The sequence below is a fragment of the Pteropus medius genome, unplaced genomic scaffold (genome assembly GCF_902729225.1).
Source record: "Pteropus medius unplaced genomic scaffold, Ma_sr-lr_union100, whole genome shotgun sequence".
NCBI lineage: Eukaryota > Metazoa > Chordata > Mammalia > Chiroptera > Pteropodidae > Pteropus > Pteropus medius.
In genome coordinates this window covers 10,388,150-10,414,802 of record NW_024340701.1, presented here as the reverse complement: position 1 = coordinate 10,414,802, position 26,653 = coordinate 10,388,150, and the positions used below count along the sequence as shown (strand labels likewise).

Below are 26,653 nucleotides of genomic sequence, written 5' to 3'. Positions count from 1 at the left end.
GAGGCAGCCTGAGGTGAGCCAGCACACTGAATGTGTGTGCCCACCACTCTTTCACTCGCCTCTCTCAAGGCACTTTCACTTTTCCAGCTTTAGTTTCCTCAGGCACCACATGGATACAGAAATTATATTTGCTCCGCCAAATTTGAAACATAGAAGAGACATTAAATAATTAATTAGTTATTTTGTCCACAAATGTTTCTCCAGCCCTAGCCAAGAGCCCTGGCGGCACTCAGTGTTCTGGAGAGAGAAAAGCACCTGGGAACAGGATTCTGACTCCAGTCGTTCATGCAGTTGAAGTACTTCGACCTTCAGTGGCCCATCTGATCTTTTTAGGTCTCATTATTCCCTGAAAAAAACATATTTGTCTCTACTCTGCAACTTTTATTCATTCTCAGTCTATTACTATTCATAAAATTTGTTTTATTGTTACTCCAAATTTATATTTATTAATTAAATATTGCACATTTATCATAATAAAGAATATCCTTATTAAAACTCTTTGCTGCTTTCCTGACCAAAAGCACTTGGATTTTCATCTTAATAAACAACAAGTAACACAATACTCTGAAAGTCTGTATATATTGAAACATGAATGAGTGTTCTAGAAGTTGAAGTTTATAACAGGTTGTAAGGAATTAGTGTTTGGGGCTAGTCAGATGAGGTCTCCAGAGGAGAATGACTTGCCCACAGTCACTTGCCCAGTGACTTTCTGGCTGGTGTTACTTCAGCTCAATAGATTTCAAACAGCTTATGTTCTTAGGAGTAACCTCTTGGTGTATTTGTTTCCTCTTCTCTACACCGAAGACTCCTGGAAAAGCCCATGCTTTAGAATTAGATAAAATTAAGCTTGAGTCAAGGCTCAATACATTTTCTACTTGTGTGTCTCAGGCTAGCTACTTAATCTTTCTAAGCCTCAGCTTCTGCATCTATAAAATAGGGATAATATTACCTATCTCACAATGTTGTAGTAAAGATTAATGAGTCAGAAATAGAAGCTTTCCTTCTTTCCTCTGTCCCAAGAGGCAGCACTTCTCTTCGTGCTGCAGGATACAAAGAGAGGCAGAAAGTACCTTTTTCTCCAGAGCTGCATAGGCTAATCAGCCAGTGAGAGAAAAGAACTGGTCCATCTTCAAACTGATGCTTGTTCCAAGAATATCTGGGAAAGTGGACAGTACATACAAAGGAAAATTGACCATGTCGTCAAGCTGCAAACATTCATTAAAGCCATCATTTATTGTAAGCTTCCTGCATTCTGGCCATTTTAGATAAATTGTCCCTAATGAGCCCAAATCTTATATCATCCTGGAGCACATAAGAAAATAATGTTCAGAGAGACCAAGAGACTTTCTTTCCCCAGGTGATGTGGCTTGTCTGCATGAGCTAGAAAGTGCTCAGTCTGCCCAATGTGGAAGTCTGTACCGTCTTCCCTGAATGCATTCTATGGGTTTGCTCCCTGCTATGATGCTTGAAGTTGGGGAGTGTGAAAGAATTACAGGGCTATACTGTTTTTAGGGGTGTGGGCATGGACACAGATTGGCCACATCATGTAAATTTATGGCACCATTCTGTCTTGGCAGGGGTCAGATCTTGGTGATCTAATCACTCTCTAGTGACTCTGCAATCTGCAGGCTTTGGAAATTCATAATCGAGGATTTAATTACAAGACCACATAAATTTATCTAAGGTTGATCCATAAAGCTCTTGGGCCGAAAGGTTCGGGAGGGAGGGAATGTTGTTTTAGGTCAAGACGTCCAGTTCTTCATGGTAAGAGTGACTGTCGGATCATATGAAGGATGGTGGGGAGAGACTTCTGTATTCTCTATGGGAACATGGTCTTGAATTTATTATAGGACACCTCTCTCATGGTGCTCGGTTCCTTGAAAATAAACTCATTTCAGGTTTCATTGGTGACTTAGTTCAGGGCCTTCGCTAACTGATTCTAACTTACTTAAAGTCAAGCTTTCTTCAAGCCCTCTTTCACCCTTCCTGTCCTCCTTGAACTTATTTTATAGCCCTGGCAGCATACCACAGAAGATAACACACTAAGTCACCCTTTTGAGATCTGGTCCCTGTCTCCTTTGTTATCACTTTTCCCCCTCAAACCCTGAACCACATTGAGCCTCAGGTCCCAAGATGTACCTCTGTGACTTCTGTGCATACTGCTCCCTCTCTTTGGATCAGCACTCTCATCCTATTCACTTGGCTAACTCCTGGGCATCCTTCAGAACTCAGCAACTATTTGATTGGGCCATCATCCTTAACATTTCGTGTTTTCGAAAGCCCTCAATTAATCAATCACTGATTATCAGCCCCTGTGACCTCCTCACTATCTCTCAAATCCATTCATTCTTTCCCTGCTGCCCCTCTCCTGAAGGTGGTTCAGGCCACCTTCGTCTGAATGACCCTAGCACCCTCCTAAGTGGTCTTCAGGTGTTCAGTGTTATCCATCACCAAGCTCTTCCTGACAGTGCTCACTAATGTGAAAATCTGATCAGGTCTCATCTCTGCTTCACGCTCTTCAGTAAGCAGCTCCTACTGCCCCCAGAATAAAGTCCGCACTGCTTATCGTGGCTTGAAAGAGGCCCTATCTGGTCTGACTCCTCCTTATCTTTCCAGTCACATCTCTCACCACTCTTCCATAATGATACACTGCTCTGTGGCTCAACTGAATTAATTTTAGTTCCCTGATCCTACCATGTAATTTTTCACATTTGGAATTTTGCAAATGCTTTTCTTCTCCCAGGAATACAATTTTCTTTATTCTTTTCAGAGCTTATTCCACTTTGCTTTAGTTCAAATTAGATATGACTTTCCCCAGAAAGGCTTTGGTGACTCATTACAACCCACCTATATGACCCTAGAGTATAGATCATAACTGGTCTGGGTGCTCTTAAAGCACCTCATTTTGCCCATCGTGATACATTATGTTAATTATCTTTTTATTCCTCTTTGTCACTCACTAGGCTGGGAGTTCTGTGAGTACAGGGACCGTGTCTGTCTTATTAACCACTTCACTTCTACCTCCAAGCACAATGTTGAAAGATTTAGGTCTATGGCCATGCCACCCTAAACAAGCCCGATCCTGTCTGATCTCGGAAGCTAAGCAGTGTCAGGCCTGGTTAGTACTTGGATGGGAGACCACCTAGGAAGACCAGGTGCTGTAGGCGTAAATAATAATAATAATAATAAGGGATTGTAAGCTGACAAGATGTTTGCAATCTGTGAGGTCAACCAAAGGTTGCCTCGCTTAAAAAAAAAAGGAAAAGAAAAAAAAGATTTAGATGTGCAGCAATATTTGTTGAATGAATAAGTGAGTAAATGAATGACTTTAAGACTAACAGAGCCTCACCTGACTGGATTTGTGAGGAGTCTGTAGCATCTTGTAATTGTTCAAATCATCAGACTTGCTATATTTTTTCTATAATTGTTTGCTTATTTCTCTGTCTTTGCCACTAACTATAAGTTCAAAGCATAACACTCAGAACATTGTAGGTGCTTAGTCGATGTATATTGAATTACCATAAAGTGTGGAGGAGAATGATATGTACAAAGAGAAAGAAAATTTAAAAACACCAGCATCTCCCCTAAATGCTGGCTCTTGAGATTCTTATTATGTTGCACTGAAAATCCCTACCATTCCATGAACTACTTCTCCTTTTGTGACGTGTGTCTAGTCACGTCTGGTGCTGTAATTTAGCGTGATGTGGGCCATATTGGTAGTAAGAGCTGGAAGATTTGCCATATTAGTTCATCCCGCTGCTTCATTAAGCTCAGTGTGTTGCTTCTGGCACTGGCTGGGCCTGAATTTTAAGATGTTTGGGACAACAAAGCCCTGAACATTAGCTCTCTTAATTCCTGTGAGTCAGGTAAGGGTACACACCTTCCTGGTGTTGGAGAGGCTTCATCTTTGCAGATAATCAGTAAATGCCTCAGAGCACAATGTTTTATTATCTGTGGATTTGCTAAGCAGATGATGTTCCCAGGAGTGCTAGAATTTCAGCAACCTCCTTCCATTACAGCATAGCTCCTAGGATGGTCAGAGTACATGTATTGCCAAGACGGAGCTCTCTGCCCAGTCCATCAAGAGAATACACATAGATAAAAGGCAGAGGACAGGATGGAGTGGAAGGGGAAGAACTAATGCCGGTTGTTCATTTAAGCTTTAAAACAACCTTTACGTAAGTATTGCCATTTTACTTGAGAGGCAGCTGAGGCTCAGGGAGGTGAACGGCTTGCCTGAGGCCACACAACTTGTTAAGTAAAGAGCTTCATTTACACCTAGATCTTTTTGACTCCAAAGCCTGGCCACATGCTTCTTGTTAGACTAAGCTTCTCCCTACTGAATGGCGTGCCTCTTTCCAAACACCAAGTAATATGTACAGTGAAAGACATCTTCCTACAGATCCACTGGTAGCACCATTAGGTTGAGATAACCTCAGCAAGAGAAAGGAATGATGACAGAATATGGTGGAGTTAGAAAGGCTGTTAGAAAAGCACAGGAAGCCTTAGTTTTTCACCTCCCTTGCCTGTGGCATGTGGGAGATTGTCACATATAAGGGCATCACTTGATTGAGAAGGAAATGTTTATCTTTCTAAGGATGCCAGTTATTTATTTTATTTTTCAGATATACAAAGGTAAAGACCAGGTGAGCTTGAAGGATTTTGACTGTGCATGAATCGAAATGCATTTCTAGATCTGTTTGGAACAAGCACTCCAATTTTGCAAATGCTCGCTCTGAATATTATCATCAGTCCAGTTCACCTTCCAGTGGGCATCCCCACATCAGAAATAATAATAAAGATGCTGGTGATAAGGTAGCTACTTTCTATTTCTATTTCTACTTTCTACATCAGGCAATATATTCAAATGTTTACATGTTATTTTCTCAATCAGAACAACCCTTTGAAGTAGACCCTTTTTCAAACAGCTCCATTTCACGGATGAAGAAATGGGAATTGGAGAGTTGAGACGAAGTCAGTGCTCTAACCCCAGAACCTATGCTCTGAATGGCACTGCCGTTCCGTCTCGCTCATCCATTCAGCAGATGGCACACATGCCAGGTGTACCTGGCACGGTAATTCAGAGCACATTGACCTGCTTGGCCCTCCCTGAGCATTCTTAAGTTTGCTTCAGCTCCCCTCTCAACCTGAAAACAGAAAACAAACAACAACAACAACAACAACGACAAACCCTGTATCTTATCTGCCTGTCAATGCCCACCGGATCTTCTGAGACCCAGCTCAGATGATGCTTCCACGAAGCTCTTCCGTAGCACTCTCCTCCTCCAGTTCGATTAAGCCTTCCTTTCCCCATGATTGTCAACATATTGTTTTAAAAACTTTTTAAAAACTTTTAAAATTCAAATGAAGCTTTTATTTTTTTCTACCATCAATTAGAATTGTACTTATAAACCTTTCTTCCTTGCTAGATTGAGTCTTAAGTGAGACTTAATGTGAGGGACTGTGGCTTGTACATTATTATATTCTCTCAAAGTCGGGAGGAGGAGAAGACTTCCCAGTGGGAAAAAGGAAAAATGACAGTAATTATGTGACTACTAAATGCAGCCAGAGAATACAAGAGATTTATGAGGTTGGTAATGCTCCCATTTTTCAGGTGAGGAAGCATACTCAGATAAGTTCAAAATCAGTTCAGGATCACCCATCATGTAAATGGAAGAACAAAAATTTTAAACTCGGGTCTAAATGATCCAAAGCATGGGATCTTTCTGTTATATCATGCTGTTTTCCTGCAGTGGTCATCGAATCAAACCTCAATGAAAGCTTAGGTCCTAGGAGTCTGGTTTCTGTTGTAAAGTAGTAGTAATAAATGTAATTTACTTTTTAAAAAATTTTCTATAATATCACTGTAGATTCACTTCCCTCAGATTGGGAACTGTCATCACTTGCCTCTTTTAGCCTCCCCTGGCTGGCACTATTGCTGTAGGGAGAACTTGCAATCTGATTGTTAAACCAGAGGCAAGAAAAGCCATGCAGGACCTCACATTGGAAGAAGCCCAGCAGATGATGAATAGCAGACCTGAATCTTATCATGTATTTCAGGATGATGTACGGGACTGTGGGAAACTGCCTTTGACAAATGTGCACGGGAAAAGGAATTATCTCCAACTATGAAAAATGTTCTTATTATGTGATCCTAAAAAGGATCAGGACCCCTATCATTGGGAAAATGATCATCCCCGTATCCCTTATTAACAGCGATATGGAAGTAAGTGCTAAAGACACTGGACGTCTTACTGAAGTTGTGATGGATAGCCATGAGTGCTGGAATCAGGTTGGACTTATGCACAGTAACTTGATGCTTGATAGCAGGTGGGAAGCGTGCAATGAAGCTAAAGTCGATTTTACCCTGGCTTCACGAGGCTTTGCAAGACATACCTGCTATCTTAACTACATACCCAATAGCTTTTGGTCAGGCTGAAGATGTGATTAAATAGTGGAAGGAATGTGATATAAGTTTGTAGGAAATAAAACCCTTTCTATAGGGAGAAGAAAACTAGTGTGCCAGGCATTTTAAATATTTAATCTGATTTTATTTTCACATTTCACGTGCAGACTTAAGAGTGAAGAGATTCAGTGGCCTGCCTGAGGCAAGAAACTAGCAGAGTGAGGATTTGAACCTGAACAGTCTCATTTCAGAGTCTCCATGCTTTGTCGTCCATAGTAGCTTTAATAAATAACCTCCTGATTGGACTTCAAAATAGTAGAAATAGAAACAACTGAGTGCATATGTGAATGTGCCTACTGCAGCCTTGAGCATATAGCGGATGTTCAAGAAATGCTAGTCAAATCAAGAATTGTCAATACAAATTAATTTAATTAGGGGCTGTGTAATGACTGTAGAGTTCTTTGAGTTCCTTCCTTTCTTCTCTCTCTCCCTCTTTCTTTTCGTCTTTCCTTCACTCCATTTTTGAGCACTTTCTAAAAGAAGGCAGAGTGCTGGCCACAGGGTTTAAGGAATTTAAGATCTAATATGAAAGACAACTAAGAAGCAATTATATTTTGTTGCAGTAAGTCGAAATTCCAAAACAGAGATAACCAAGTGTCCAAGAACTTCCTAGAGGCTATGAGATCTAAATAAAGGTTTTTGGAGTTAAGATTTTTTTTTTTTTTAGTTCAATGGATGCTTTGTGAAATATCTTCTATTATTATACCCATATGTCTGCCTATTAGATTTAAATCCTTAGTTGTAAAAAATAAATTCTACCCTGTCCTCCAGTGAAAGGAAGACCAGCAGATCAGAAATCTTACTCAGCAGCAACTTGCTCCCCTCTCTTCTAGAGTGAAAGCTCCTTCAAGTTATACACATATTTTATTCGCTTCCTATTATGCATAGAGCCAGGCACATAGTATGTGCTCATTAAGCATTGGTCGAACAATAGAATAGCCTATATTAGATAGGTAATTCTTTGGCCTTTGGCCTACATTTTCCTAGAATCGGTAATTTATATTCCATTAGTTTTCCTTTAATGTTTTAAAATAATGATTACTGTGGCTTCTCCTCCTGCTCTCAGATTTATAGATTGCAAATAGATTTTGTGTAATTTTCTAATGCTGGTCGATTTTAATGGCTGCTTTGAGTACTTTGTAGCAGATTCTAAAGTCACAGCCTAGCTTTGAGTGAGAACAGTTAACACTCAGGTATATTTTCTTTCAATCTTTTTGTTTTTTTCTGCGCACGAGTATGTACACACAAGCATGCAAACACATACATTCTAACTTGATCGTGCTCCATATTTAATTCTGCATTCCTTTTTTGCCAAACCTTACAATTTAAGCCATTCCTATGTCATTCTAAATTTTTGCAATTATCATTTTAAAAGTGCTAAGTGATCTCATTTTCCTTAGCTTTTACTCAAAAAACCTCTCTCCTGGCCCTTCTGTCATTATTGCCATGTTTCAGTGGTCCTTTTCCAAATTTGCCAAATCTTGCTTAAGCTGTGGCATACAAAACTGCTTTCAGTAGTCAGTGATTCATTCTGTTTTCATCCTTGAACTGATGTACTGTTTATCTTCTGTGTTTTGCGGCCAGGCCAAAATCTTGCACTGAGGAGAAACTGAGACTTTGAGGTGGGCTCCCCTTTGCGGGTGTCACCAATGGGGACACCACTCTAGTAAAGCCTTGGAATTAAGATTTGCCAGTGGGTGCCTCTGAGCTCGAGTGATTTTTACAGTTCAAACCTTTTAACCTCAGCTTATCAACTTTAATATGTTGTCCTGGTACCTTGATTTTTTGGTTCATCTATTTTAATGTGATGAAATGTAAAAATGGAGCTCAGTTTTGTCCCCTCACAATGGCTTTAGGGGTTTTCAGCTGATAACCTATCTTTCGTCTGTTAAGGTTTCGAATTTTAAACAGCCCAAATACATTTTCCTGGTATCTGTCATCAAGTGATTAGTGCAACTATTTAGTTCTGGTCGTCCTTCCTATTCTTGGTAGATTTATTTTCTCTTCTTAGAATTCTACTGCCGCCTTCTCTGTCTGGGAGACTGGAGATGTCATTTAAACATTGCTTATTAGGATTCCATTATTTGTCGCTCATATACAGTCAGTTAAATCAAAAAGTCAGGCAGTGTTTTTAAATTGCAAATTTAAATGACAATTTATAGACCAGGTCTACTGGAAATTTTCTTTTCTTGTCATCTATCACCACTTGTGTGCATATAGTTTTATGCTCTCTCTCTCTCTTCTCTTTTTATCTTCTTGAGAGCACAGCACCCATATCCATCAGAAAGATAGAACTGCTTGCAATCAAACAAAAAAAGGCACTAGATATCTTGAAAGAAAATGAAGACAAACACCCAATCCCAGACCTTACTTAAATATTAGTTCTCTTCCTCCTTCTCCCCCTCCCATGCCTCTTAAAAAAGAAACTTAAGTGTTGAAGCCCATAGTTTAGATTCAGATAAAGTAAACATTCACTGAGGGCCTGAAAATATGCTAGATACTGTTATTTCAGTTAGTCTGTGTGATAAACCAATGATAATGATGCTATTATTAGTAATATTATGACAGCTAATATTTATTGAGCACATACTACATCTCAGGCACTGTTCTGTGTATTTCATCGTAACTCATTTAAGATAATAATATGTTAATTTCTAAAAAAAAAGAGGAAACTGAAATTCGTGAGAGGTGACTTGCTTGAGGCCCAAAACTGAGTTACTGATGGAGCTTCAGCTTCTGACTTAGAATTCTGTTCACCACACTAGCTTCTGTTTTCTGTAAGAAATCTTTAGTATCTCTATTTTATAAGACTGTGAGGCTAAAAAATCATCTCACTATGCCTTGCTCAATTTCAATTTTTAGTAGATTGGGTTAGATAGAGTGGCTTTAAACCTTGAAATCACCCTCTTTAATCAGTCCATTTTCTCTGGGATCAGAGTAGATTGGCAAAGCATTATGATCTTCCAGTTCAAAGCTAAAGGATTATCTATCTCGATGAGTAAAATCATCTCTAAAATCCTTCTGAAGCCAGCTGCAGAGGTTGGTACATTTTAGAAAATGCCTGGTATACCCAATAACTTCAGTGATGAAAATTAATATAGGAAAATTTGCATCTGGAGGGCCCACTTTTTTTCAGGAAAAAATTGAGCTGATATTTATTGAGTGCTTATGAACTCTCATCTATGACTCATTTAATACTTCCTCATGGCACCATTATAAAAAGCATTTTTATTGATAAGAAAACTGAGGCTCAGAGAAGTTAGGCAATTTGTCCACATGTAGACAATGGTCCCACTGCATCCATCATGTCAGACTTTTTCTGCTCATCAGGCTTTAAAGTCAGCAGCAGCTGGAGGAGTTAAGGGCTGGTGGGATTCCAACTACACAGGGGAGGGAGGTGAAGACATGAGTAGATGAAAAGACTTATTCCTGCCTGGGAGCAAAAATGGGGAAAGAGTGAGAAGAAGCCAGGGAAGCCATCAGATAACAATACGGGTTTGACCCATAGTGAAAGACAGAGGGAAGGAAGGAAGGGGGGTGGAAGCATCTTAGATAAAAGCATTATGGAGTCCTTGAGCCAAAGTTGCTCACCAGAAGAACCCCATGTCCCCTAAGAATGGACTTATCTGAGTATCCCTGCCCTGCTTTATCACTGGCTGGGAGCAGCCTGTGGGAAGAGTGGTCCTGGTGCAGATGTGGAGATGGATTTTTGAGTGCAACATTTTGGGTACTTGGTTAGTTTGTTCCTCTGCAATTGGAAGTCTACAAGATGCATTCTTATGGCCTCCACATTGCACTAAACTGATACCCAAGATATCTAAATGTTACGGATCGCTATGAGATGTCCTCTCTAACTTCTTCAGCTTGCTACCATTTGGTGCAAACTAGCAATTCAGATTCCTCTTTCCATGCCACCCTAAGTCCCTCAGGATGGCAAATGAGGTTAAAGGTGGTGCTAATTGAAGTCGGGGCCCCAGACTCTCTGGCCAGGTAGTCCAGCAATCCCCAGGACATTTTGCCCTTTCACATCCTGTAAGCACTCACAACTGGGGAGCCAATGCAGCTATTGTGTTGATAGCCCAAGAAGAAAGCCCTCTTAGTACCTAGCATTCTTCCCACGCAAACAAAAACAGAATGCTCATTCCATCAACCCTGTCCCCCACCAATGCCAGGAAGGCTGGGGAGGCTCATTTCTTAAACATCCTTCTGATGGACAACATGCATATGGCCTTATTTAAGTTAGGTCCGTGAACCCTCACGACAACCCCAGTGAGGCGAGTGTTTTTTAGAGTATAGCCTAGTGATTGTATTACTGTCTTCAGAATTACAAATTGATCAGTCACGGGTCTGCCAGTTAGTAATTAATCCATATGACCTTGGGCAACTTCTAAATCCTCTAAGCCTCCATTTCTTTACTTGTAAAACAGGAGTGATGGGATCCGTCTCTCAGGGAGCTAATTCATATGTGTAAGCGACCCAGCATGGTGTTTGACATATATGTAGTGACATATATGTAGTGGCATGCTAGTTTGCTGCTCTTGTTACTATGAAAAAAACCAAAGCCCAAGTATCGTGGTTGATTCTTGGGACCCTAAATTTTGTGAGAGGTGGACTGTGCAAGCCTGCGTGCATACACCCATCATGGCCTGGCTCCCTGCTGGGATGGTGGTGGTGGTGGAAAGACACTCTGCACCTTTCCTGTCATCTTGGAGGCTACAACTTAATGGTCCAATGCCGTTTGTTGGTACTCAAGCACTACGTGCTACTTCACGGCACCCTGCTCAGCCTTCACGTTGCCCGTCCTCCAGAATCGTTTGTTGCTTAGAACAGAACTCACTCATAAAAGAAGCGATCTGCAAGGCTGGGCGTCTTAAGGGCCTCAAGCCCAGCACTGGAAAACCAGACACTGGCATGTACCCTCTCATCAATCCAGGGCTGTCTTCTTTTGTTCTTTCCAGACCTGCTTCTCACTTCTTCCTCTGCAGCCGAGATTGCCTTGGTCACTGCATTCATGGCCAACTTTACCGGCTTCTCCTTTTAAGAGCCCAACTAAGGCTGAGTCATCACAGTCCTAATCTCAGATTCTGGGCAGAGAAAATCTGTAAAGCTCAGTCCAGCTCTGACAGAGATCACCTTTGGTTTGTTCAAGAATTAGGGACGTATAATGTGACAGTAGGTGTTACAGCCAACTCTGTGAGTGATAGGAGGGAATCAATATGCAAAGTAGTGAGGCACAGACTAAACACACAGCTGCCCAAAAAGATTCAGCTTAGATGTCACTTCTTCCAGGAAGCTCTCCTGGACCCAACCAGACAAGGATAGTTAGACCCTCCCCTGGGCTACTTGGATTCTGGGCACTGGCTTCTGTTACAGTAGTTCTCACAATGTGCTAGACTTTCCTCAACTCCACGTCCATCTTCTCATGAGGTCCTGTCTCCTGAGGGCAGGGACTAGACTTGGTTTCTCTTTGCAACCCCCACCTATAAGCCAGTGCCTATCACATAGTAGGTGCTTAGTTAAATGTTTACAAATTGAGTATTATTAGGGAAAGAGACAAATAATCACACTGCAGAGTGAGAAGTACTCCCAGTCATGACAGAATACAGTTGTTTTGACAAAAAACAGTTGTTAGACACACCCTGCCTCCCACCAAGGTACGGTAAACATCAGTGAGGACAGAAGCAGAGCTGGATGTCTGCTTTTCATGTACAGTCATTGTCTGTGTTTTTGATCCCAAACTCCTTTAGCTTTTGAATCATAAAGAGCCTGCTGCAGCTACCACATAATAGCCATTTGGCACCCCATGCATTAACGCCAATTAGCCTGGGAATGGTGAAAACTTTGGGGACTTAATGAGCTGAGTTGGCACCTGTTCACTCAGCACCTCAGTCTGCATCTCTTGAGCTGCTTAAACTAACTGGATGGTGTCAGATTTAACCTTTTTTAGGGAAAGGCTTACAAAGGCGTTTTTCCTTTAGCTTTTCCCAGTTTAGATTGGGTCACTGGCCTAAAGATTTTGAAGTGACAGTCTTCAGAGCCCAGGCCTACACCGTACCTACCCCCCACCACTTCCACCCACCCCTAACCCTACCTATTAGAGCTGATGGTCTGAGACTAAGGTAGTGTGTTAGTCCTGGAGACAGCACAGGTGTGATGTTCCAACCTGTCTTTCGACTTTAAAGTAATGTGATAGTACTTGACACTGAGGTGCTCAATGAACATTGGTGGAGAAACTGTCACCCAGCACACTGCAGTGTCACCAGTGTGAGTGTCCGCTCCACGAGGCTACTGTTGTGACCAGGGCAGTATGACTGGCACCTCTGCCAGTACCTGGCACATAGTAGGTTCCCAGTAAATATTTGTCGAATGAATGAGCAAATGATGAATAGTAATTAAGAGCTCTAGCAGGAGAGAGATCTGGATTTGAATCTTGTGTCTGCCACTTCTAAACTCAGTGAACTCGGGCAGTTTACTTCTCTCTCAGACTCTGGTCCTTCATCCTTGATTGCAAAGAAGGCTTCCGTGGTTTAGGACTTAACTATAAAGCACTTGCTTAGCACAGTGGCTGGCACATAGTAAGTACTTAGAAATGGTAGCTTTAGAAATAGAAAGTTCTTAGTAACTTTCATTATTAATGGGGTAACTTTAAATAAATTTTTTGATACTCACATCTCAATCTCTTCATTTATAAAACGAAGATACTCTGCCTGCTGTGCAGGGTTCTTATGTGGAATAATGTGACATGGTGCTCAGAGCAATGTGCCAGGGCTGGGCTCAGTGCTCAGTGACTGGTAGATGCTGTCATCACCAGTAGTAGGAGACCATAGGGGCTCAGACTGTGGCCAGCATCTCCCGGGCAGTGGGCAGGAGGAAGTGGGCAGCTTTGGAGGGGGGACTTGTCTGTATCTCTGGTATATGATGGCACTTTCGTGGGCAGACACACAGTGCTCTGGCCTTTCCTTTGCTTTTTACCCTGAAAGAACTCAGGCTTTTCAAAGGGATCCTAGGCCATATTATTAGACTTTTACCCAGCAAGCTGTTCTTCTCAGAAGACTGACTTTCATAATTCTCATGACCAAATGCCAACCCTCCTTTACCGAAAAGCCCTTAATCCTTTGATCTTGTCTCAGTCACAAGAAATGATTGTCTGCTACCTCTTGCCATATATGATTTAAAGAGGATTACTGGGCAGTACCCTCATTCTATCACTAACCTTCCTCTTCCCCACCAGCCAGTCACTTTCTGGTCTGAAATTCTAGTCTCCCAGTCCTTGGAAAATATCCTTGAAAGAAAAGAGCTAAGCAACGTAGCCGGGGTGGAGGCAAGGAACACCTCAGGTAAGATGCTGAAAGGGATATTCCGAAAGGAAGGGAAGAGGGGATTGAGTCTGGATATACTATATTGTTAAGTGAAGGAAAATCTGTGTGATTAAGACCAGGCAAGCACACCTGGTCTCCTAGTCGACAAAGCATAACCATGGATGCCATTCTGCACAGCTCTTGAGTCAGCTCTGAGTGGGAGGGACCAGATATAACAACTCCAGTATGCTTTTGCAAAACAGGCACAGGGTATGTGTGGCTTGCTTGCAGTCACAGGGTGAGCAATGGCTTGTTTGAGACTGGATCCCAGTTTCTTCCGATGGCATAATGTTCTGTCAGCAGGAGCAAGGGCTACGAAGTAAGACAAGCCTGGTGTGGTGATCACTTGCCTGTTTGTGCTCAGATTCATTCTCCACTAGGCACGGCAGGGCATTCTGGGTATCTCATTGAGCAAATGCTTGCCGTCTCCACTTCCCTGAGCTTTCCAGACTAGGGACTTCCCCCTGGGTTCAGCCAGTGGGAGGCGCTAGTGGGGAAATGGAGGATGGGAGAAGGGAGAAGTCAGGGCACTTCTCCCCATCACTCTGCTTCTCACTGTGGCTCTGCTAGTCACCACGTCTCTTTGGCGGATCCAGGGCCTGTCAGAAGGCTCCTCTTTTATGGCTGCAGTCCTGCCTGCCACAGTTCTAGCCACCTCTCAGTGGATGGCCCCATCTCCTGTGTTCTGGTCACAATGCCTCCTCCTTTTCTTGATCTAAGGAGGCTGCTCTGACTAATCCTTAGATCACTTCCTTTTCCCATGGCTTTTCAGCTTTTCCAACACCATTGTAAGGGTTCCCCGCATTCAGTCCCCTCATTGAATATCTGGCAAGCACTCAATTTGTCTGATTGGCTCTTGACTGATCCTTTGTGTTTGAAATCTGGCTCCACAAGACACGAGAAATATAACTTTGGAGGAGCTACTTAATCTGCAGAGCCTCCTTATTCACCCAGAATTGGGATTTTAGAATTAGAGATTATGTATGTATAGAACCTAACTGAGGGCTTTGCACACAGTAGATATTGAATTAGTGGCAGCTCTCATGTTCATATTACAAGTTATTTAGGAAGAAAGTAAAGACATCTCAAGGAAGAAACCTGGTCTTTTTATTTTTCAACTCCTACCAGAAGGTCAGACACTTAATAAACTTAATAAGTCAAGTTATTGAGAAAGTGCCAGTATCATTCCAGGCATTCCAAGATTTCCAAAGGAGGATTCAAAGAGAGTTTCCTGGATTTTCTAGTGCAAGTCTGTCAATGTTTTCACATTAGAAATCCATTTTAAATGTTAATTTGCTGTAAAGTTAAATAGAAAATACCCCAGGAACCCTTTGGAAGGCACTTGTTACAGCATCATCATCAATTGTTTCTGGTGATGGTCCAGTGCTTCTTCTCCTTCCCCAGACTAATTGTTCAGTGCTGAATGCTTTCACAGTTCTCAGTGATCATGGCTGCACCCCAGGCACACACAGGCTGTTCCCTGCATCAGAACTCTTGGAGGAGTGGCCAGATGTTCCTTGCTTCGGGGTGGGGAATTGTAAGGTTTTATTATTCACACTTGCTGAAAGTGTAAAATCTCTGATGGGCTCGTTGAACATGGGAAAATCCCCACATGTAAATATTTATGGATTATGAAATATTAAATATTTACCTCGACTTTTTAGAATTATAAATGACTTAATAAACTCTATGAGAAATTGAAATGGCTTTGTTTTAGAATGAACTCATATATTTGTTTCCCCAACTTCAATCTACTCTTTTAAGACCAGCAGCATGAGAGAGCATGGGGTGCCCATGAGAAAGATAGAGCTCTGCTTTTAAGCTGGGATTTGGTTCATTCTTCTAATTTCCCCTTCTGTGTTCCCTGATATGTTTTGGAGTGGACATATGAGAGTCAAATCCCTACCCTTCAGTGCTGTAGTTCTCCATTGTACTGTATAGTACAACCACCTGGAGCATTTGTCAAAAAACACATGGTCCTCCTCCAGACTCAATGGGTGGGCATCTCCATAGACAGTTCCTGGGCATCTCTAAGTATCGGAAGCTTGAACTGAGAACCGTGGGAGGTGTGTGTTTAAGGAGGCTGCCAGAGGGACAGTCGTGACATCACAGAGAGCACAAAGGCTTTGGAATAAGAGGCTTTGGTCCAGATCTGAATCTCACTTCTGCTGATGAATAGCTGCATACCTTGGAGAAAACCCTTCCTCTCCCAATTTCTATTTCCTCATCTTTATAACAGAGATAAAAGTACCTCTCTGTATTAGTTTCCTGAGGCTGCTGTAACAAATTATAACTGTCCTAGCTAAAAAAAGTACATAAATTTTCTCTCTTACAGTCTAGAGGCCAGAAGTCCAAAATCGGGGTGTCAGCAGGGTTGCCCCCACTGTGGCAACCAAGCTAGATCATGAAAGGTGATTAGAAGCTTATTAAACAGAAGGCAGGTGTGCGTGTGCTGCCTGAGATGCTCCATGTATCAAAGCATACGGAATCTCTAGAGGAGAAGCTGTTTCTTGCTGCTCCCAGCTTCTGGCGGCTGCTGGCGTTCCTCGGCTTATGGCCACATCTCTTTGTGTTGTCTTTACAAAGCCTTCTCTTCTGTGCGTCTCTTATAAGGACTCTTGCCATTTGATTTAGTGCCCACCCAGATAACCCAGCATCATCTCATCTCAAGAACCTTAATTACCTCTGCAAAGACCCTTTTTCCAGGTAAGGTCACATTCACAGTCTACACGGATTAAGACATGACCATATATTTTGGGGGCTGCCATTTAGCCCATTACAGTATCTAAAGGGCTGATGCTCTCTGTCACTGACAACAGTTCTGATTGGTTGGTACCCATGCCATAAGTTTACTTAAAACGAGTCTGCTTTGTGGACTTGTTGTGGATGACCAAAATTATATGCATGCACCTATGTGTCTGAGACAGAATAACTCATTAAACAGCTTCTTTTACTACAGAGTGATTATACACACTACTAATCATGTATTCATTAATTCACTATTCACTTAAATAACAGTTTATCGAGTACCTGTCTGCTATGTCCCAGTCACTAGCCAGGCCCTGAGGATGTACAATATAAAACAGAGTTTCTTTCCTGAGACACAAGCTGATTGTGAGGATAGACAATGAAACAACTGTATAAGTAATAAGTACCTTAATGAAGGTATTTACCAGGGATTAGAGGAATGATAAATGTACCAGGGAGATTGGAGAAAGCCTCACAGAAGAGGTGGCATTCAAGCTAGATCATGAAAGGTGGTCAGAAGTTTATTAAACAAAAGAAAGACGTACACATGCCACCTGAGATGCTCCATGTACTGAGGCCTACGGAAGCACAGTGTTTTGGAGGGATGGTGAGAGATTCAGGATGCTGGAACACCGGGTTCATGTAGGGGAGCGACAGAAATGAGAGAGCCGTAGGAAACAAAAGCCAGATTTTATCTACTGCTCACAAAGGGAAAATATTATTAATCCCGTTTTACTAGGGAAGAAAGAAAAATGAACTTTCTCAGCATCACATTCCCGCTTATCAGGGAGACTTGTGCCCAGTTTTCTGCCTCCCCCGCTTTCTGATAGCAGGAGACCAGTATCCCTCAGTGCCCTTCTTCCATTGTCTGCTGCTGGTTCTTTGCTTGTTTTCTATTTCCTCTATATTGGGAGCCCTTTTATTCTAGGGGCCATGCCTTGTGGCTAGCACGTGCCCCTGGCCGGCCTTGTGTCTGATACCCAACAGGCATTGAGCAAATCTTTTGAGTTTTATCACAGCAGAAATTCCGGCATCAAGTGGGAGAGCTGGATGAGATTCTTTGTGAAGTCCTCTCTAACTTCAAGCTTCTATATTGAGTTTGCTTACATGAGAAGGTGAGATTTTCTTTTGGGGTCAAAATCCACGGATACCACCTGGGACCTAGTGTTACTTATTTCTCCGGGGGCAGGGGAGTATTTCCACACAGAACTCACTCTCCATCTGTCACATGCTTTTTTTATTTGGTTTACATGTATAGATCTATTTACTTTTGCCGTCCACATGAGTGCTGCTTTTTCAATAATTCATAGAAATGTCGCACAAAATTAATCTACAATGAGAACTCGAACTTGACTAAAGCCAGAGCCCTGCTTGTAAATGTCTTTGTTACTGTCCCCATATCCGTTAGACCTCTTTTCAGTCTTTCTTATGTTCCGAATTCTCCTTTAAGAAGAGCTAGTTTGAGGAAATCATTAATCTCTGACAGTTGTGTAGATATAATTAAAGATATATGAATTTAAAAATACCTGCTATCTCAAATTACTTCCTAAAAGAGCAGGGAGGGTGAGAGAGAGAGTTCTATTTAAAATGTCAGATACAGACACATTAGGCCGGGTAGTCAAAGCACTGTATGTCTGTCACTCATGAAAACTGACAATTAGGTCCATAAATAGATTTTACAGGCTTCCACACAAGAACGCACATCCTGCACGTCTCAGCCGCATAAAGATGAGGAGCTCAGATGGCAGCCGCTGACTCATGGGAAAGGAGTAGGGATTGGGAGGTGGTGAATGAGACATTCAGAGCAAATTCAGTGTACCTGGGGGTTGGGTGTGAGGCTCATGGGTGGAGGGGAACCCATTGATAGAGGAGAAGGGCATAGCATCCCGTCCTGGCTTGCCACACAGCACCCACATGGACTCTGGCCAGCCTCCTCATCTCCCTAGGTGTGGGTCTGTTTCCCCATCTGTAAAATGAAATCACTAACAGCAGTTTCAGCTATTTCCACTTCTAAGGGTTGCCAGGAGGATCAAATGAAGCTAGAGTAAAACTCCTTGGAAACTAAATAAGACCATGCATATGTAAGTCGTTGATTTGTTTTTACTAAGATTACTATTGTTGCTGACATTCACAGATGAGGTATTGATATATATACTCCAGGAAGGGATAGGATAGGTTATCAGAAAGCACGTTAAGACCAAGACATCAGGGAATCAAAGAGAAGTGCCAAGGAGGAAAACTGAACTTGTCGCCACCTTTGACGGCAGGAAATTAAGCCGCGTTCGTGAGTGAGAGCCTGGGAGGTAGGGAGATGGAGTCCGGATTACAGCATCTAGGGTCCGTGCTCAGGGGTTCTGGCTCTCTAGAGGTTCGACCTCGTTCAAGGCCTATGACACCTCGGACCCTCAGTCTCCCTTCCAGAAAATAGGGCACTTGATTCTATAATTACCTTCTCCGCAGGACTGATGTGAAATCAGATAAAATCCCAGATGTGCATTGGAAATCGTAATGCCAGCATGAAGGTTATGATTGAAAATATGATCATGATCAGATTGGAAAGGGGTCAGAGGCAAGTCAGGTACCCATCCTCCAGCCTGTCATTCATTCATTCACTGATCTCATTCAATAATCATGTTTAAGTTACTTATATTTTTGTATTTCCCTTCATTATTTGTCTTTCATTGATAGAATGAGGTTCCACAGAGGCAGGGCATTTTTTATGTTTTGTCCATGAATATGTCCCAGGTACCTAGAAGAATTCCCAGCATCTAGTAGGTCAACAATAGATACTTAGTGAATTAAGTCTATTATATTTTAGGCATCATGATGAGAGCAGGTACTGGAGTACAGGAAAGAAGAGAGGAGACTTTGTCCTTCAAAGAGTTCATGGTTTGGTTGTGAGGCTAGAGGAGAGATATATGCACAGATGGACCTACAGCAAAATGCTGCAGTGCAACATGATATATACAGAAGATTCTATAGCTGTACTCCCCCAGGCCACACTCAGGAGGGTTAAGGAGCTCTCAGGGAGCCGATCTTCCTGATATTTACAATTTGCCCCTTGTGGTGTAGAGCAAAGTGTATGGGATTGGAATGGGGCACACACCTAAACTTAAATCCAGGCTCTGCCATCAAACAGTTGTGATCTTGAGTCACCTAACCACTCTGAGTCCCATTTTCTTTTGAAAAACATTGCGAGGATTTAATGCAACAACAAATACAATGAAAACAGTGGTACAAAAGCTGGCTCTCAGTGAATGGCACCCAGTATGCCACCATTCCTTGGCTTTTCTCTCCAACCCTGAAAGAAATGGCAGCTTTTACAGGTGTTTCGCCTTTGAGATATAATTTTTCTCTTAGTCTCTCATAGCACTCAAGAGGTCTAGCCTCTTACTACTACTGCTGTGGCTGCTACCACTGCTGCTGCTTCTCCTGCCACCACGATCATCACTGCCACCACCGTCACCACTGCCACCATCACTGTACACCTCTGCTTTTACTCAGTTACTACTTTTCCCAGTATTACCGCCACCGTTGTTGTTACTACCTATCATCCCTGCTCTGACCAGCTACCATTAGTGCATACTCACTAGTACAGGTTTTCCCCAAAGCATTTTATATATTTAATCTTTTTTTTTCTTTTGGAACCACATTTATTTTATTTTATTACTATTTTATATTAGTTTTAGATATACAGTACAGTGGCTAGACATTTCTGTAATTTACGAAGTGATCCCCTCTGTTAATCTAGCACCCACCCTGAGACTACACATAGCTGTTACAATAATATGGACTCTATCCCCTATGCTGTACTCTACATCCCATGACTATTTTGTAATTACTGATTTGTACTTCTTCCTCCCTTCGCCTCATGTAATCTTCACACCAACTCAGTGACAAAAGTGGTATCTTCTTCCGTTTATGAAAGATAGGTTCCAAGGGGTTCGTTAATTTGCCCAGGTCGCACTGCTCTGAAGGGATGAGAGACATTCCTAGTTCGTGAGCTCCTTCAGGGAAACGAAGGGCTCACAACGCCTGGCACAGGCCTGGCACACGTGTGGAGTTTGTGAAATACTTACTGTCTGGACAGTGACACCATGCTCAAGTCCACTGTGTTCTGGGACACCTAGGAGGTGGGCCTGCGCTGGTGCTCTTGGAGCGTGGGACCCATATTTCTAGGATGGGAGAGCACTTCCCAGGGGCCTTCTCTCTTAGACTGGCTGGGAGCAGAGATGCGAGGACTGTGTGCTCCTGCCTGTTGCACCCAGAGGAAGAGGCTCAGGGATGCTCTTGGTCACATTTTACATTAAAAGTGGTCAGACAGGATGCAAATGAGTCTCTTAGAGATGCAAATGACTTTCCTACAAAGAGCTCTGGGTAATTGCTGAAAGGATCTGTGACTAAAACCACTGACTACTGAAAAAAAAGAAGAAAGAATTCCTTTGGGGACTTGCCAGCTAATTAGTAATGCCAGTCCTGCTTGGTGGCTAGCCTGCAAATGGGGGCAGACCTGTGGGTTTGGGGTTCAGTCTTTATCCTTGTGGGCATCTCTGGGAAGAAGCACCAAGGGCAGGAGACAGGCCCTGAGGTTTCCGATCACATGCTAAGAGCTCTTTAAGGGAAATAAAACTTCTGGGACTGTTTTGCCTAATGATTGTATCTGATGTGATTCCAGTCCAACAGGCCTAGTTCACACGTGGCTTCTGCCACATAAAGCTGTGTGACCTTGGATAATTTGTTTTCTCTGAGCCTCGGTTTCCTCATTGGTGCCATGGGAATTATAATGCTCAGTGACAAGAGTGGTTGAGCATTAACAGATACAAGCTGCCCGATATGTTGAATAGCTTCTCAAACCTGCCAAGTGCATCCTTTCCTCCCCTCTCTGACGTTCATTCCTAGATTCCATCTGTTTTGACAGTCACCTCCTCTGTTAACTGGCTGGAAACCATCCCCACCCTCCCCCAAATCCTCTTCTCTCACTCCCCCACCAGTAACCTCCTTGAGGACAGTGGCTGTGCCTCTTTTATTTCCATTTGCCCAGTGCAGGTACTGGCTAGATGAATGATCAATAATGAATAAATGGGTGACTATTGATGGAGTCCCTGTCACTTCCGTACATAAAAGCAACAATGATATTTCCAAATCATGCTTCAGTTTGGAAAAATTCCATTATTATCATTTTACAGGTAAGAGAGTTGGTGTTTACAGGTAAGAGAGATGGGAGTGACTCTCCCAAGGTCACCCTTATGGTATATGGCATGTCTGACACTTCACTAGTCAGCAAGGGTGCACTGAGCACTTGCAACATGCCCACTGAACTAGGTTATGCCTTCGTTATTTTTTTCCTTTCTTTATAGCTTCCCATGGGGAGCAGGATTCTTGCTAGGACCAAGAATCTTAAATGAACAATTCTAACTGCTTGGGATATACCAAAATACATATGGATCACTACCTTCATGGAGCTTACATTCAGTCAGTGAGAGCAGAGAGCAGAGATAAACTACACATTTCTTAAGTAAATTATTGAGAATGTTAGAAGGTGACCCCTGATATTAAAAAAAAAAAGAAAGAAAGAAAAGGAAAGGAAAGGGCTTAGGGACCTGTGAAAGGGATCTTTAGCCTCTGTCATCTTTTGTTATAAAACAGTTATTATTTAGTCATTGAGGATGTCCCCATTCGTACATTGAGGAAATGTATGCCAGATAATAAGGAGATACACGTCAAGGTGTGAAGAATTAAATCTAGGCTGACGGTGTTTCTTACAAGGGCTGGGGTGGTGGCACGGGGGACTGCAGCGAGCTACCAGAGGGCCAGAGTTGCCCAGTGTGTGTGAATACACTAGGGGGTAGGTGTAGTAATCGTAAACATAGCTAACAGTTATTGAGTGTTTACTATACACCAGGCACTGATCCAAGTCCTTTGGACACAATAACTCATTTAACCCTCACAACAACCCTATTTGATAGCTATTATAATGAGCCCCATTCTGTGGAGGGGGAAGCCATAGCACAGAGAGGTTAATAACTTCTCCAAGATCAAACAGAAGGAGATGACCAAGCTAGAATGTGAACCCAGGCTGACTGTCTCTAGAATTAGCTGCTTTAACCACGCTACCATGCTGAGGAGTAGAAACCAGCTTCCTCTAACTAAAAGAGCTGGTATAGTATAGACTAAAAACTTCCCAGTCCTACTGATGTGGGCTGAGGATGATGAGGGCAGAAATACAGTGAAATCACTCTGAGTGTGAGAAAACTAAGAGCATGGAACACCTCGAACCTGCTTTTGGACTTTAGGTGAGTCCCCTGACTCCTCTGTGCCTCGTCTTTCTTATCTGGACCACGGTGATAGAAGAGATTGGGTGTCTTGTGCTATGTAGCCCCAAGGTCTGTGAGATTTATGTAATTTCATTGACTTAACAGTCAGTGTAATTCTTAGGAGCTAAGGTCCCAAGCTTTGAATTCAAACTGATTTAAGCTTGAATTATGGCTCTACATTTTACTGCTTGGATGAAGGGGCATGAAGGGGGATGTGGTTTGAATAGTAGCTTAAGATGTGCAAACTGAGCCTCAGTTTCATCATCTGTTAAAACAGGTATGCCAAAAGATCCTCCCTCGAAAGGGTTATAATGAAGACTAAATTAGATCTTGTATGCAATAAACATCCAGGTAACGGCATTTATAATATTATGGGGACTCTGTGGCTCACCCACCCTAAAATATGATCCCCTTGAAGGAAGGCAGAGATGGCTTCATCCTCTTCTCTGTCTCCAGGCACTGAGCCCAAGACCTGGCATGATGAATGTTTATGGGTGAAGGAATGAAGCCTTTGCGTTGCTGAGTCTGTCCTCATGGCAGAGAAGGTCAGCAAGACTGCTTCTCGGCCAGGTTCTCTGTGCATCTGAAATTCATTATTGTATATATTGTAGAGTTCTGAAAGTCTTTAAAGATGCTTTCAGTCTTGAACTAACAATCAACGTCAAATTTTGAGGTTTATAAACTTGTCTTTAAAAAAAAATCACCTCGTACCTTTCTTCCTCAGTACATTAGCAAAAAAGAAATGGAGGACGATGTTTAAAAAATTGGGAAAGTTGTGAAGTTCCTCTAAGATAGTGCTTGATGTCCTGGTCTATTTTTAATTGTTCAGTTCCTACAGCAATGTCACAGAAGCCCAGAAATTATTGGCAGCATTTGGCAGAAGGAAGAGTTCCACTTAAAACTGGTTAATATTCTGTTTATTACTTCTGATGCTCTAGTTTCATTGTGACCCAAGTAAATTACAAATTATGCTACCTTCATGTGTCTGTCCTTTACTCTGTGTGTTTTGCAGTTTTTCACTGTTGCTCTGTCCTGCCTCTGCTCACCAGGAACCAACAGGACCTCAAACCTCTCAGAACTTTCTCGGCCTTCATTCTCCAGGTCTTTGCATGTGCTTTTTGTTTAGCTGGTAATGCTTTTCTCTCTCTCCCTCTCTCCCTCTCTCCCTCTCTCTCTCTCTGCCAATTCCTGCTTGCTGGTTAAGACTCTGTTCAGCTACTCTTTATTCTGGAATCAGATGCCCTGACAGGCTAGTTTCATTTGAATTAGTAACCTTCCTCTCTCCTCTTTTAAACTCTTCTGCTTCTCTCCCTATAGGCTTCATTTCACTGTGTTTCATCCACTTTACTATTCTGCCTTTCGTCAAATTGTAAGTCTCCTGAGGACAAGGGCTGGATCTGTGTTCATTATCTCCCCAGCAGCTGCTTAATATATTGTATTGGCTGAATGGTTCATGAACCCAAACAGGTGAAACAGAGGCCTGGACACAAAGAGCACCCTACACAGAGAAGGCAGAAACCAAAGGATAGGAGGTTGGCAGAGGTATAGCTCCTGTTACACAACAGCTAAATGTAACACCATCCACTTGTCAATTATCTATGTAGTGTTGCTCTCCAAGGTGCTTAATCAAAACCATCTCATTAACCTCACAAAAATCTTCTAAGGAAGCATGAAAGTAGAAAAAAAGAAATTATTTTTATTTTTTGGTAACATGAGAAAATGAAACATCAAAGGTGCTGAACCTGCACATTCAGAGGTTGATACAATTAGCTGCCTGGCTCCTGGGGGAGCATGTATACAGAATTCACTCTCCTTACCAAACCTGCACCTCTCGTTCTCTCCCTGACATCATTCTGACATGTCTCCACCACCCCAACCCCCTCACACTTTCCCACTCCCATCTATTTATGACTTGCTGTGTCACGTCCAGGTTCAGAGATGGTTTTAGAAGTGGAGAGTGAGCAAATCCAGTGGAACAATTTAACCAGATTCAAAGGATTTGGATCATTTGTGTAATTGGGCTAGCAGATGGTAAATGTAGTTCAAAGTACAAAAATGTAGAATAATTACAAGGGGAGAAAGTAAGGCAGTTTATGGATGAGAAAAGTGATTTGGGAGAAAAGCTCATCAAAATCATTATCCCGATGCATTCAAAGAGAAGGACAAACCGCATAGCTCTGAGTAACAGAGGCAGAGCACACGGAGGACCCTGGCGACTCCCTTGGCTTGTCGGAGTGCAGGAGAGGGGTCATATCTGTCTTCTAGAAGTGAGAAAGGAAATGGTCGGGATAGAGAAGGATCTGGGGAGAATGGTGATTTGTTAGGCAGAAAAAGTCATGGTCACTTTATCGAGTTCATGTCTCACCTGCTTCCTTCTTACCTTGACCCCTCCGTGAGAAGTGAGAATCTATTTCCCCCTGAGCCTCAATTTTCTCTGCTATAATATGAGCAGACTAATGCCTACTTTCTTGCTTCTTTGAGTATATGAGATCATGGATGTGAGAAATGTGTGCATCTTGTTCTGGAAATCCAGGATATTCACTCTTATGAGTATTAATTTTATATTCACGATGCCACACACACTCAGTGCTTTCAATGAATGAAAATTTGGAAATGCGTTGTTTACTGATCTGACAGTCTGAATAATGACCCCCACAAATATCCATGTCCTAATCCCCAGAGCCTGTGAACGTTACCTTATATGGGACTTTGCAGGTGTGATTAAATTAAATTAAGGCTCTTGAGATAGGGAGATTATCCTGGATTATTCAGGTGGGGCCTAAATGCAGTATCCTTTTAAGTGTTTTTTTAAGATACAGATTGAGAGAATTTGACGTAGAAGAAGACAGCGTGACCACAGAGGCAGAGATGGGAGTTATGCCATCACAAAGCCAAGGAGTACCAGCAGCCAGGAGAAGCTGGAAAAGAGAATAGCATTCTCACTTAGATCTTCTGGAGGAAATACAACTTTGCCCATACTCTGATTTTGGCCCAGTGAAACTGATTTTAGACCATGCTTCTAGAACTCAGAGAATAGATTTCTGTTGTATTAAGACACCAAGTTTGAGGTAATTTATTACAGTAGCCTCAGGAAACTCATATAAGTAGAAAGAGAATCTGACCAGTATAGAAAAAGTCTAGATCCTGTCCAGGATCTGATTCTCACTTTAATGGAACCCTGAGTCATCTATCTTGACCTCATTTTCTTCATCTTTAAAATGAGAGAATTTTTATATAGATTATTCTATATAAAATTTTATAGAGATTATTCTATTTCTTATATGGATTATTGAGAAGATATAAAAGAGATAATGCATATACTTTACCCACCATAGAAACATAAATGCTAGGCATAGTTTTAAGTTTTGAATCAGGCAGTGTTTAGTCAGCACTCAGAATTCCAGATGACAGAGCACAGTTTTGGAGAATGGAGGTAACAGTCAGCATCATGGAGGCAGCTGGAAGTATCGATGACACCTAGGCAATTTGTCTCTGTAGGAGGCTGGACCATGGCTACCAAAAAGCAGCTCAAGTCTGGCTTCTGTCCTAGAGAAGGTTGGAGTGCTAGAAAAGGCAATCTAGCAGAAGCCAAGAGCTGGCTCCATGACTAAGAGAGACTATCCCAAGTTAGGAAAACAAGATTTGGGACAGGGAAGTCATCCTGGGGCCTCATGACCCCAGATGATTGTCAGAGGAGGAAACTCAGGTACAACTGTCTGGCCCAGATCCTGGGTTTCTAAGGACAACTTAATGCCAAGCCCTAAAAA

General features: G+C 42.2%; 1 protein-coding gene and 1 pseudogene across 1 annotated transcript in view; both read left to right on the top strand.

Annotated features, from left to right (window-relative positions):
• Positions 1-26,653, top strand: part of DAB1 (DAB adaptor protein 1) — a 370,550-nt gene that overhangs the window by 123,068 nt on the left and 220,829 nt on the right. The gene's annotated exons all lie outside the window — the stretch shown is intronic.
• LOC120622982 (uncharacterized) lies at positions 3,049-3,167 on the top strand (annotated as a pseudogene).